This window comes from Salvelinus fontinalis, chromosome 28 (assembly GCF_029448725.1).
Source record: "Salvelinus fontinalis isolate EN_2023a chromosome 28, ASM2944872v1, whole genome shotgun sequence".
In the NCBI taxonomy this organism is placed as follows: Eukaryota; Metazoa; Chordata; class Actinopteri; order Salmoniformes; family Salmonidae; genus Salvelinus; species Salvelinus fontinalis.
This window is the reverse complement of record NC_074692.1, coordinates 3,747,442-3,760,033: the sequence shown is the minus strand read 5'-3', so window position 1 is coordinate 3,760,033 and position 12,592 is coordinate 3,747,442. Positions and strand designations below refer to the sequence as shown.

Sequence of the window (12,592 nt, the reverse complement as noted above, 5' to 3'; positions counted from 1 at the left end):
AATCACAATGATAACCGTATGCCTAAGCCAAACCTCAAATTAAAAAGCAAATTTTCTTTTAATTATTTTTTACGATATATGCCATTTTGACTTTGTGACTGTGGTAACTAGTTAAAACCACTAGATGGCGCAAGTGCTGTTCCTTATCAGATGCCACGACTAGGCCCTATGATTGGGTCCAATTAGTTTGGCCTCTATCATAGTAGTCTTATTGAGCGTAATTGAAAACATTAACTTGATAGGGCTATTGTTTTTGTTGTAGTAATTCCTATCTATGGTATTTAAAGTGTTAGGCCTAGACACCTAAAATTATGCTTGACTATTTTTCTTCTGAAAATGAACAAGTGCGAGTGTCCACAATTGGAGAAATGGGATAATTTTGATGTAAGGCTAATCTGCAGCAATCAACGTGATCTGCAGCAATCACTCTGCCAACTAGGGACTGTTGGGCTATAGGAACACCTTTGAGAAGTTTCTTAGTGAACATTTCATAATTAATAGGAAGAGACAAATTACGGTACATCTCAATCTACACATCATTCTAACAATAAACTTGAATCCCAAACGTAATTGTCACTTTTCTTTATGGTGAACCTCAGGTCATCTTGAGCATGCACTTCTAGGCCCGTCGAAATAGCTGGGTGTAAGGACGACGGTTCGCTGGGTGGAGCTGTCCGCTACTTCTGTCGAGCTCCCCGAAGCAAATGCGATTAGGATTAGCACATTTCGCCTTCCCTCGACATGCGGGGAGTCCGCATAGTAGTTTTGTTTAGACAGTATTGAGGCTGATCGACATGGCTGCGTATGTTCTTTCTCTCAGCCAACCCTTAAGCAGTCAGATGGATTGAACAAAAAACGATTGCACTACACCGTTTTGTACACAGAGGAAATACCGTTAGTTATTTGCCATATTCCGTCACGAGTGTGACGCTTCATGCGTGGTTGTTCGCTGGGGGTACCGAGAGCTGTCAAGAGCACCCCAAGAATTGGAGTAGGCTACGAGTATCAAGATGTATTCATTGACCAATAACGTCTTCTGACAGAAATTTTGGGAGATTATTAATAGGCGTTATCGATGCTATCCTCAACAGTAGTGGTATTTCTATAATTTATCTTGGACTGATTGCCAGCAAGGTGTCAGGTAAGTCTGGATACGTTTCATAATTTTGTGAACAGGTGTTTGAATTAACTATACCGCAAATTGACTAATAAAACCGTTTTCCTGCAGGATTCTTGGCCTTATACTCGCACCTTTCATTGGGGCAATTTTATAGAATCTTGCAGGGGCTCGAATTTCTCAATTTGTCACATAAGATTGTATTTGTTTTTCTTAATGCTACGTTATGTTAGTACTCTATAGTAATCAGAAGTACCCTATGTCAGAGATAGTCCTATATGAATGTGTGGCCCTTACTGTCATCACCTGACAGCTCATGCAGAGGGATTGTCTAACACTGTAAGAATACAATTAAAGTATTGAGCCACTACTAATTTATTTTTTAACAGTGCCAAAATCCCCTCGGAGTGGCTAATATATTTGAAAAGCCTAAATATTGATACAGTAAAATTACTAAATGAATGGCCGGGTAACCCATTGAAGAGTGAGACAAACGGTTCCATGGTTACTCTCTGGATCGTCAGTGTGGACACTGTGCTTTGTGTGTTTCCTCTCTCTTCCATTGAAATAAAACAACAATCCGCGGGGAACCGCCACACATGGTGCGCATGAGCTAGGACCCGCTCATAAAGGCCCTGTTGACTAATCTTACACTGGGGTCATTAGTAATCTTGGCTCACATTGAGTTACGCATATGCTACTGTAGAAGCTCGCATTGTGCAAGTGTGGCCATCAGTAAAATAATTGCTTTGCGCCACTTTTGCAGGCATGTAATATTTTTTTACAATATGTTTTAACATTTAGAAATGCCTGTCCGGTTTTCTATATAATTAAACATATCCACACCATCTTTAATTGATTTGACGTGATGTCATATTGGTGCGTTTAAGTCTCCTTTGTTGCTTCCTCTATGGTGCCACAGCTGAGTTAAATTAATTTTGTCAGTGGGCAGTGAACTACTTCTATATCCATTCAGCATACACCTGCTCCTCCTTTTTGGGATAATAATGCTGCTTCTCTATTAAGCCCTGTCTGCCAGCCTTGGAACAGTAATGCTTATTTTCATAGTTAAGCAGACATTTGGAGGTTTATGTGTAGAATCAGACTGATTTGCTTTTGCAGCAAACCTAGAATGGGGGTTTCTCAACTCATTAATTCACAGCATTTGTATTAAGGGCCCAGTGCAGTCAAAATCCTGTTTTTCCTGTGTTTTGTATCATATTGTAAAAGAGCTGATGAAACTAACTCTGTAAAAGTGAAGGGGGAAAAAGGAAAAAAATGGTGTTATTGAATGATAGTTTCTAGTTGAAAATACAATCTGCAAAGCAACTTCTAATCAGCAGGTTAGCATGGGTGAAAGTGTCGGCTTTCCATGGTGACGTCACCATGTGGTAAATTGATTAATAGACCAATAACAAAGAGAGTTCCAAACCTCTCTGCCAATAATAGCTAGTTTTCAGCTTTCCCCTTCCCACTCAGACCACTCCCAGACAGTCCTAGCAAAATTCTTGTTTGAGAAATTTTTGTTGTGGATAAAAACAGTTTTTAGCCATTTTAATAATTCTAATACATTAACCACATTTCGTTCGAATGATTTCACACTGACTAATTACCTGGCGCATGAAAAAAAGTCTGGCCTGATGGAAACATGAAATGCAGATACAATTTTATAAATGGCAACAGACAATTTGTTCGACAAGTGGGATCTCCCACTATGACTCGGGAAAGCATGCAGTTTATTAGTTTACAGATTAAAAAAGGTATGATGAACTTCACAGGGTGGTGAAAGTGCAAGGTGATGAGTTTGATGCTGCTTTCCAATAAATATCGAGGGTCTTATTCTGGTGACATGATGATCGATGCTTGGCTGCTTTTTGACAAATACAAATAATATTGCTCTTATCCATAATAATCTCATAATGTAGGTAGCCTATGTAGGTAGCACTGTATCTGCTAGCTATAGTGTAGGTAGCACTGTATCTGCTAGCTATAGTGTAGGTAGCACTGTATCTGCTATCTATAGTGTAGGTAGCACTGTATCTGCTAGCTATTGGCTAGAGTGCATGTGCTAAGACCGGAGTGTGACAAAACCATCAGTAGAGTTGAAAATGCGATGGAAACTCATTTATTTAGCTTGTATTTTTAATTCGGTACATGGTCATTTAGAGGTAAATTTTTATGTGCTCTACGTCATCACACACGGCCTTTGATTAGCAAAAAGTTGGTTTTGATGGAGACATCTCTGGTGGGAAAATGCGCATATTATTTTATGCAGATTTTAGAATATTCGCATCAAAATCTGTCGTAAATTCGATGGAAACCTAGCTAGTAAGGTACTTAATTGTTACCCAGAAATTCTTTGATATTGGTATAAAAATGGCTGTATTGGGTATTTAAGAGTGGTAAATCCCAGTATGCTACAGTCGCCACTTTCCACCGTGTTTTGGGCAGACTTGGGTCTTATTACTTGCCGTTGTTGCACTGAGTGTCTTTTGTTTGTTTGTCTCTTTTGTTTGTTTGCTTTTATGTCATTGCTTGGCACGACTTACAGCGCAGTCGCCTGTGTGTGAGTGTGAATGTGATTCACTGGGCGGAAACTGTTTTACTGCCTGCCCTGCTCAGCCTCTGTGGCTTCCCCTTACTGCAGCCGCACACAAAGGGGACAGTGCCATAAACAGGCCGTGCTAATTGATAAGGTGCTAGAGTGCCTCATGGCCAGACTGAGATGGATGTCTGCTGGAGAGATGCCTCACAGGGCAAGGCGTGATGGAGCACCAGACAAAGAGACAGCCTCCCAATCAGCAGGATCACTGGGGGCCAAGGTGATGTCCTGAAAACCCAACAGAGCACCCCCAATAAGAGACGGTCAATGTTAGGAAATAACCTCTTCTGGGCGCAGTCTAGATTGATCACAGACATGGCTGTTTTTGTGTTGGGAATGGCAGTGGTGGGAGTGGGTGTCCTTTGATACTCAGCAGCAGTTACTACCTCCCTCCCTCTTTCCCTCAATCCCTCCTCACCCCTAGCATGCTGCCCCCTCCTCCTGCTTCACCAAGCAGCGTGGGTAAAGTGTCTGCATGTAGCTAGGAACCAAAGCAGGGGGCAGCTGCCTCACCCATATGTCAAGAGCATTGATTTTATTATGTTTGAAAACGAATCGTTCGAAGTGGAGCTCTGTGCTCCTCCAGCCTTCTGATGGAGCATAAAGGGGAGGGGAAAGTGCCTCATCCTGTGGGCCCTGCCTGGGTCAGGGTGACTCTCAGACTCCCAGGCCTTGATGAGGCTCTCTCTGTGGGCTTCTTTACAGGGGATAAGGTAGGTCAGTGCTGTGGATCTCTCCATGTATCCATCCTTTAAACATTTGGAAGTCTTCACACCCCTCTTGAGTTATAATACGGTGTTCTCTGCTTATTCATTGTGCTCATTTCTTATTGTAAAACTACTATGTAGATAGTTCAGTGCCACAGAGCAAGGCATAGCTCTGACTTACGCTAAGTGTGTGGGAAAATGGGATCGAGATTAGTTCCAGTCTGGTTTTGTTTTCCACACCTTGAGAGTGTAAGTAGTGGGGTTCCAGTCTCAGAGCTCTTTCCCACCACTTTGGGGCCTCGGCTAAAACAAAGCACCCACGCATGCCATTGGGCTGCACACAGTCACTCAATTCAGCCAGCTCAGCCCAGCCCAGTTCACAAAGACACAGGAGCCACAGGAGCCACAGCACAGTAGCAGCGCAGTGGGGATATGACTGGGGTTAAGCAGTTCAGCTGAGTGCTGCTATGTAGAGACTGGGAGGCCAAGAACATGCCCAGAGAGTATACATAAATGGCATTAATTCCCTCTTGGTTTTGAGCATATAATGGGCAGTTTAGATCATTAGAGATACGTTATACTCTTATAACATGATAATCAACTCTCAGGCTAATAAGCTAATGGTGATGGAATGTTGCAGGTTGTGCTGTGTCTGTGCTGGTTGGTGGTGGGAGCTCTCCTCGATTACGTGATGTTTGGTCAATGTTGAAAAGCACAGCTGTGGAAAGACAGCATAATTAGGGCTCTGATTCCAAAAAGGAGACATGAAGAGACTCTGAATGTGTCGTGGGGTGAAACACGTGCATACACACACAAACAGACACAGACACCACACACAGACACAAACACACACTTAATATTTTTCCTTGTTTCATTTGTTAACACCTTAAACGGAGTGGACTATTTGAATAAATGGCGGTAGCTAAGGAGGGACAAAGGAAAGGAATTGAAGGTCACTTGGTTTTTAGCGCTGCTGCGGTCAGCTAATAGGCGGGTATTGAGTGTCCTTATGCTCAAATGTAAGAGAGATGACGAGAGAAGAAACGTGTGTTAGGTTATGTCATCACCACATGTTTTAGGTTGCAGTAAAAGTCTAAAGCTATTGCCATCACATTGATAGAATAACAGTGAGTCGCTTCTCCTCGACTTTGTCCGATAAATGATGGATTCTAATTTATCCACTGTTGAAGTGTTTTATAGACTGTGTTCATAGTACTTTTGTCAGTTCAAGCTAACCAGTAAGACAGTGTCATGTTTTAGTAGCAGTTTACTTTAGAGCAGAGGGACAGGAAAGTGGCGGGACACAACATGAGCCCTTGGAGAGGTCCAACAATCCTGAGGTCTCTTTATTTTACCTGACGGACCGCAATTGTTATGCAGTGGTTTCTGATGTGAGAATCGTTCGGTCACTACAGCCAACTCTTGGCCCAGACCTTCCTCTAAACTCAAATCCATTCCCTATGCGCACACGTAAACGGGTAAACAGAAATGCACACACATACTCTTTTAACGCACATACACACACACACACACACACACACACACACACACACACACACACACACACACACACACACACACACACACACACACACACACACACACACACACACACACACACACACACACACACACACACACACACACACACACGCGCACACACACACACATTGTTCTGTATTGTATCCTGTAGGGCCAAAGAAGAGCCCCCCTACAGTTGTCTTTCATCCCATTTTCTTGGGGCATTGAACTTGACCTTCGACCCTCTCTGATGTTCTTAAAGCCGCCTCAGAGACTTAGCACCCTGCTGGGCCATGCGATGCATCACCAGCTTGTCCACTCTCACTGAGGTCCATAGCTGCTACTTACCTCAGCTTCAACAAAGGACCGTCAATAATGACTGAATTTACTATGCCACTAACCTATAAATAATTTTTAACATGTTTTTCAGTTGCTACACTATCTCTATAATATGGCCATTGAAAGTAAGATATACAAAGCAGCAATTCTGTCAGCTAGATATTCCCTAGCCATTAAAAGCATTAATTTGATTGCTCTCTGTCTGCTGTTTAGTGCTCCTGTTCTGTAGGATTTACTGACCCCCCCCCCCCCTCCATGGTCACAGTGGTAAGTTTATCCATCCGGCCGTAAACACCCGCGGGTCGTACCTCTTATCCTGGTTAGAGGGGGAGCCACGTTTCCTCTCCTAATTTACAGGGGTCGGTTGGAGAGTCACACACAGACTCCCATTGGAGGGGGTCACAGACAGATCACGCTCCCCAGATCTCACCCTCATTAGACCCACCCCAACCCTGCTCTACACCCCAGACCCCACCCCATTCTCCTGCATTAGTCACCCCGATGAGTGTCTTGGTCAGGGGATATAGACAGGCTGGATGACAGCACTGCTGACAGTATGTAGCCTGTGTATGCATGCATGTGTGTGTGTGTGTGTGTGTGTGTGTGTGTGTGTGTGTGTGTGTGTGTGTGTGCTCTTTTTATTTCACCTTTATTTTGACAGGGAATCATGCTGAGACCAAGGTCCCTTTCAAGGTCCTCAATCAGCCTTTTGAATCTAGATCAGGATTAGGCAACTTTGTTTCAGCCACGGGGCGATTTTTGTCCGAGCGGATGGTTGGTGCGCCGGCACATAATGATAATAATTTATACACTGCAAATTGACCACGGTTAAGCCCAAAACGAGATTGTAATTGACAATAACAATCATGTCATGCCTTGATTACATTGAGAAACTAAACGTTTTTTTTTCATTTGTGGGAATGCTTTTCTACTAAAAAAGTTTTAAAAAACAAAAACATGTGCGTGTGTGTGGCTTATAACAGAGAAGCATTCTGTTCATTTTTGTTTATATTTTTTTAACTAAAAACTTTGGCTGCCCAGCGAAAAAGGCACCAATTCATCTCTCTGTGTGCGTGAGGCTTATAAACGGGAGAATTCTATATGTCGTTGCCAGTCAAAGAAAAGAAGCAGGCCTATTTGCAACACCCGCTTTCTCTTTCACGCTCTTTCTCTTGACTAAGTGTCTCTGGCTCCTTTCTGCCGACCAGGTACCTCCTCATTGTAGTTTGTCATGCTGCAGGAATCACTGAAGTAGAGCATTGGAATAGAGATCTGGTGTGTTGATCCTTATTCTCAGTCCTTTCATTTGGAAATTAGGCTAGAGCACCATCTCCATCTTTTTTTTTTTTTTTAGAGGTCCACAGGAGACAACTGAGTGGTTGTTGTGTTTCCCAGAGAGGAGCTGTGACATGAGATTATCAGTCCATGTGTGCATCTTAAAGGGCTCCCTATTCCTTATATAGTGCACTATTGACCAGGGCTTGTGTTCCTTACTATGTGTTGTAATGCTGAGAAAATGGATAAGAAGTTATTCGTTGGGATCTATGCCTTTATACGTCTCAGCCGCTCTACATGATATGCTGTCAATGATAACCTTTATCAGTTTTGTGGACTAGGGAGTGTCACACAGATTCAGAGTAAAGTAGCCTGTCTTCAGCGTATCTACCGTATGCTTGAAGACAGACAGTTCCTATTCGATGAATTGAGGATCTCATCAAAGTGGGGTCCTGAATGGTTTGCTTGCTTATGCTTATTGTCTTCAAGGATAAACTGATCAGCATGCAAAGTCCCCATGCTAATCACTGAACAGGTGTTCGCAGTTAACAGAACCCAGGTTGTATAGTGACTCACTACACGATGGGGAGAGAGAGAACCTGTGTGGCCTGTGAAGGACCAGGGAAGGATCACTGAGACAGACGTAATGACCAGCCTGTTAGTGGAAGTGCGGTATATAGGCTGTGCATCGGCTGTACCGCTGCTCGGGACCGGCCACACTTGATCAGGGATTTACTGAAGCCACAATTCTGCCATCTGTCCCCAGTCTGCCAAGAGCAGCCCAGCGGAGAGGCTTGGAGAGGAACGAAGTTCCCACATTGCCTATACTGAAGGGGGTGTGGGAGAGCAGAGAGAGAGAGAGAGAGAGAGAGAGAGAGAGAGAGAAAGACGCAGAGAGAAGAGGACTATCTGTCTGAATGGGGTTTGTACTCGGCTGGGTGGGAGGGGGAGTCCTGCATGCAAAAAAGGAGAGAGACAAAGAAAATAGAGGAGAAAAACAACGCAAAAAGAAAAGAAAAGAACAGGCACAACAGAAGCCTGCTGAAGAACTGTGTGTTGGTCAGTGAATTGTGATGTCCTGCTCCCCCCCTGACAACAGCCACCCCTCTGGGTCCCGTCTCTGTTGTGGACGTCTATGAAAGGCAATTAGCATTTCATCCAGGCCTCACTGGTTACATGCGATGAAGTAATACTCTGTCTAATTTGGCCCTTTTGGTCCCGGTGCTGTAGCGAGCTCGTCCTTGTTTAATCCCCTGAAAGTGCATTTCTGTCTAGCTCAATCATTGTGTGTGTTGTACAGGCTAATCAGTCAGAAGAGAGAGCCAGCTCCGGAGCACTCAATGGAACTCGCTTGTTTTGTCTGGGATTCTACCCACTTTTCTCAAAGAAAAGAAAATCTTTGTGTTTTTTGGTTTGCGAGGATGTGAGATGCAGTTGGCGCAATTTGAGAGCAGCCAACCGCAGCCGTGGGGACGGGACAATGCCTCTGTTAGACATTCTCTTTTTTCCTGTCCACAGTAAAAATGCACCGGTGATTGGCACCATCTCCACAAGAGGAAAATAATTTGCTAGAAAAAGTATGCTGTCAATGAGCTTGATGACCTGTAATTGTGTTATATTTTTAGTCGCATTGTTTGTATATCGTTGTCATTTTAATTTGTGTTACTTCCCTTGCCTACCAATGTATCAGTGTTTTGTTACTTGTCAAGCTTTATGTTTTTTGCGGACCTCAGGAAGAGTAGCTGGTGCTTCTGCAAAAACTAATGGGGATCCAAATAAACTTGACTTCTCCCTAAGATTAAATTATATCCTTTTTCTCCCACTCATACCTCTCCGCATCCCTCAAAAACGTATTTCCAAAACACTATTTTGTCTGCTTGAATGGCTAATGCTAGGTTCTCTGTGTTTCCCCCAAAAATAAATAGAAGTGCAATTCCAGAATAGCTCTCTAAATTAGTGTCTAGCCAACAATACGCTGTGGTTTACTGAATTTTCGTCAGATTTAATGATGTACCTTTTAGCCAAAGTCACTTATTACATTTCTTAATTCCCCCAAACTCTGGATGTTGAGAACTTCCACTGCTCTAAAAATACTGAAGGAGAAACTATATGTGAAATTGCAATTATGGCTTTGTGAGCTGACCATATATGGCAGCCTTTCGTGGCCAGCGACGAGGAATGGCATGGAGGGTGGTTTCTGAGGTAGCCTAACACATGGGGGTGGCATAAATCATGTACGGTTTTCTCAAATAGAAAACTAACCAACAAACACAGAGGATACATTCTGGTTTGGGCAAAGACACCAAGCTACAGAAATGAAGAGAAAATGAAACAGCCTTTTGAAAAAAATCGGTGGTTTCATCACTTACGTTAGTTGTTGTGCTGCCTGACTGAAAGTGCCAGTGCCAGGGGGTAAAGGCCTGCCAGGGCCAAGCTAGATTGGTTGGTTTTTATATCTGGTTCTGACATGCAGCCTTTGTCCATGTTTTTAGACATTTTTGAAACGTTATTGAAAATGAAATACAGAAATATATCATTTTCATAAGTATTCACAAAGTTGACTCTAAGGTGAGTCAATACATGTTAGATTCACCTTTGGCAGTGATTACAGCTGTGTGTCTTTCTTTCTTTTTTTCTTTTTTTATTTCACCTTTATTTAACCAGGTAGGCAAGTTGAGAACAAGTTCTCATTTACAATTGCGACCTGGCAATTTCTGGGTATGTCTCTTAGAGCTTTGCAAACCTGGATTGGACAATATTTGCACATTATAATTTTTAAATTCTTCAAGCTCTATGAAGTTGGTTGTTGATCATTGTTGGACAGCTATTTTCAAGTCTTTCCATAGATTTTCAAGACGATTTAAGTCAAAACTGTAACTAGGCCACTCAAGAACATTTAATGTCGTCTTGGTAAGCAGTGTGTAGTTGGACTTGTCTTCAAGGTTATTGTCCTGCTGAAAGGTGAACTAATCTCCCAGTGTCTGGTGGAAAGCAGACTGGAACAGGTTTTCCTCTAGGTTTTTGCCTGTGCTTATATCGCCATTCGGTTTCTTTTTTATCCTGAAAAACTCCATAGTATTTAACGATGACAAGCACACCCATAAGATGATGCAGCCACCACTATCCTTGAAAATATGGCGAGTGGCCTATTGGATTTGCCCCAAACACATTCAGGTCAAAATTGCTTTGAAATGGAATAATTAATCAGTTGCACCACTGAATGTATCCAACCAAAATGTCTCTTCCGCATTTAACCCAACTCCTCTGAATCAGAGAGATGCCTTAATCGACATCATCAGTACCCGGGGCTTAAGTCCCTTGCTCAAGGAGAGAACGGCAGATCTTTCCTCCTTGCCGTCTTGAACTGGCAACCTTTCGGTTATTGGCCCAATGCTCTTAACTGCTAGGCTACCTGTCGCCCTGCCATATCGTTGCCACATTTTTTTCAGAACTACTTTAGTGTCTTTTTGCAAACAGGATGCATGTTTTGGAATATTTGTATTCTGTAAAGGCTTCCTTCTTTTCACTCTGTCATTTAGGTTAGTATTGTGGCGTAACTACAATGTTGTTGATCCATCTTCAGTTTTCACGCTCATTAAACTCTGTGACTGTTTTAAAGTCACCATTGGTGAAATTCCTGAGCGGTTTCCTTCCTCTCCTGCAACTGAGTTAGTGAAGGACGCCTGTATCTTTGTAGTGACTGGGTGTATTGGTACACCATTCAAAGGGTAATTGATAACTTCACCATGCTCAAAGGGATATTCAATGTCTGTTTTTTTTATTTGTACCTGCTCGACTGAGCAATGCTCAGCAATGCTCAGCTCGACTGAGCAATGCTCGACTGAGGGACCTTACTGATGATTGTGTATGTGGGGTACAGAGATGAGATTGTCATTTAAAAAATCATGTTAACCACTATTATTGCACACAATATGAGTCCATGCAACCTATTATGTGACTTGTTAAGCACATTTTTACTCCTGAACTTATTTAGACTTGCCATAACAAAGGGGTTGAATACTTGTTGACTCAAGACATTTCAGCTTTAAATTCCACTTTGACATTATGGGGAATTGTGTGTAGGCCAGTGACACAAAATCTCAATTTAATCCATTTAAATTCATGCTGTAACACAACAACATGTTGAAAAGGTGTGTGAATACTTTCTGAAATCACTGTTTGTAGTGACACTTTGGGATGTATGAAGTGTACTGCCTACCACTCCCAGTGTGGCCTGTCTCACCCAGATCAATGGGAAGACACCCCCCTGTCACAGAAACTGTGGTTGACTAGAGTTACCGACAGGCACTTCCAATGTGGCCCGGCTGACTCCAGATCAGGAAACAGAACTTGATGATGAATGAAATCCCACAGCCGCCCCATGTTTAAATCCTGCGGATCTGTGGGAACGTAAACTGCTAGACACAACCACAGGCTCATACGTGGGAGGACTTTTTAGAACTAGGGAAACCTAAAGGCTGGGAAATCCCATCATAAAGACTACGAAGTCTCAAGACTGGGTTTTAAAACATTGGCTTGGCATTTGCATTGGCATGGGATTGAAAAAGCTTGGATAGAAGATAGCAGGTCTAGACGATAGCACGGTATGTATGTTCAAATTCATTTCTCATTAGTACTATTAGCGTTTATAATCGCACTGATCCAGTGATTGGCGCACATTGACAGAGTCCTCTGTGTAAGTGTGTTTCTGCTGTAGGAGTCTTTTTTTAGAAGGGAGTAGTCAGCATCCGACTGTATGTCTATTTCTTGGCTACACACAGCTCCGTGCTCATGTGATCAACCAGAGACACCCATACAGAAGCCTAATATATTGACATATGTGTCAAATACATACAGTACCAGTCAAAAGTTTGGACACAGCTACTCATTCAAGGGTTTTTCTTTATTTTTAGTATTTTCTACATTGTGGAATAATAGTGAAGACATCAAAACTATGAAATAACACATACGGAACCATGTAGTAACCAAAAAAGTGTTAAACAAATCTAAATAGATTTGAGATTCTTTCCA

General features: G+C 42.6%; 1 protein-coding gene across 2 annotated transcripts in view; it reads left to right on the top strand.

The window, feature by feature from the left end:
* The first annotated feature begins 726 nt into the window (after positions 1 to 726).
* The window catches only part of adgrv1 (adhesion G protein-coupled receptor V1), a 197,971-nt gene continuing 186,105 nt past the window's right edge, over positions 727 to 12,592 (top strand). For both annotated transcript variants that reach the window (XM_055886148.1, XM_055886147.1), the window contains exon 1: positions 727 to 1,141. The gene's annotated coding sequence lies outside the window, so the exon portion shown is untranslated. The remainder of the gene's footprint in view (positions 1,142 to 12,592) is intronic.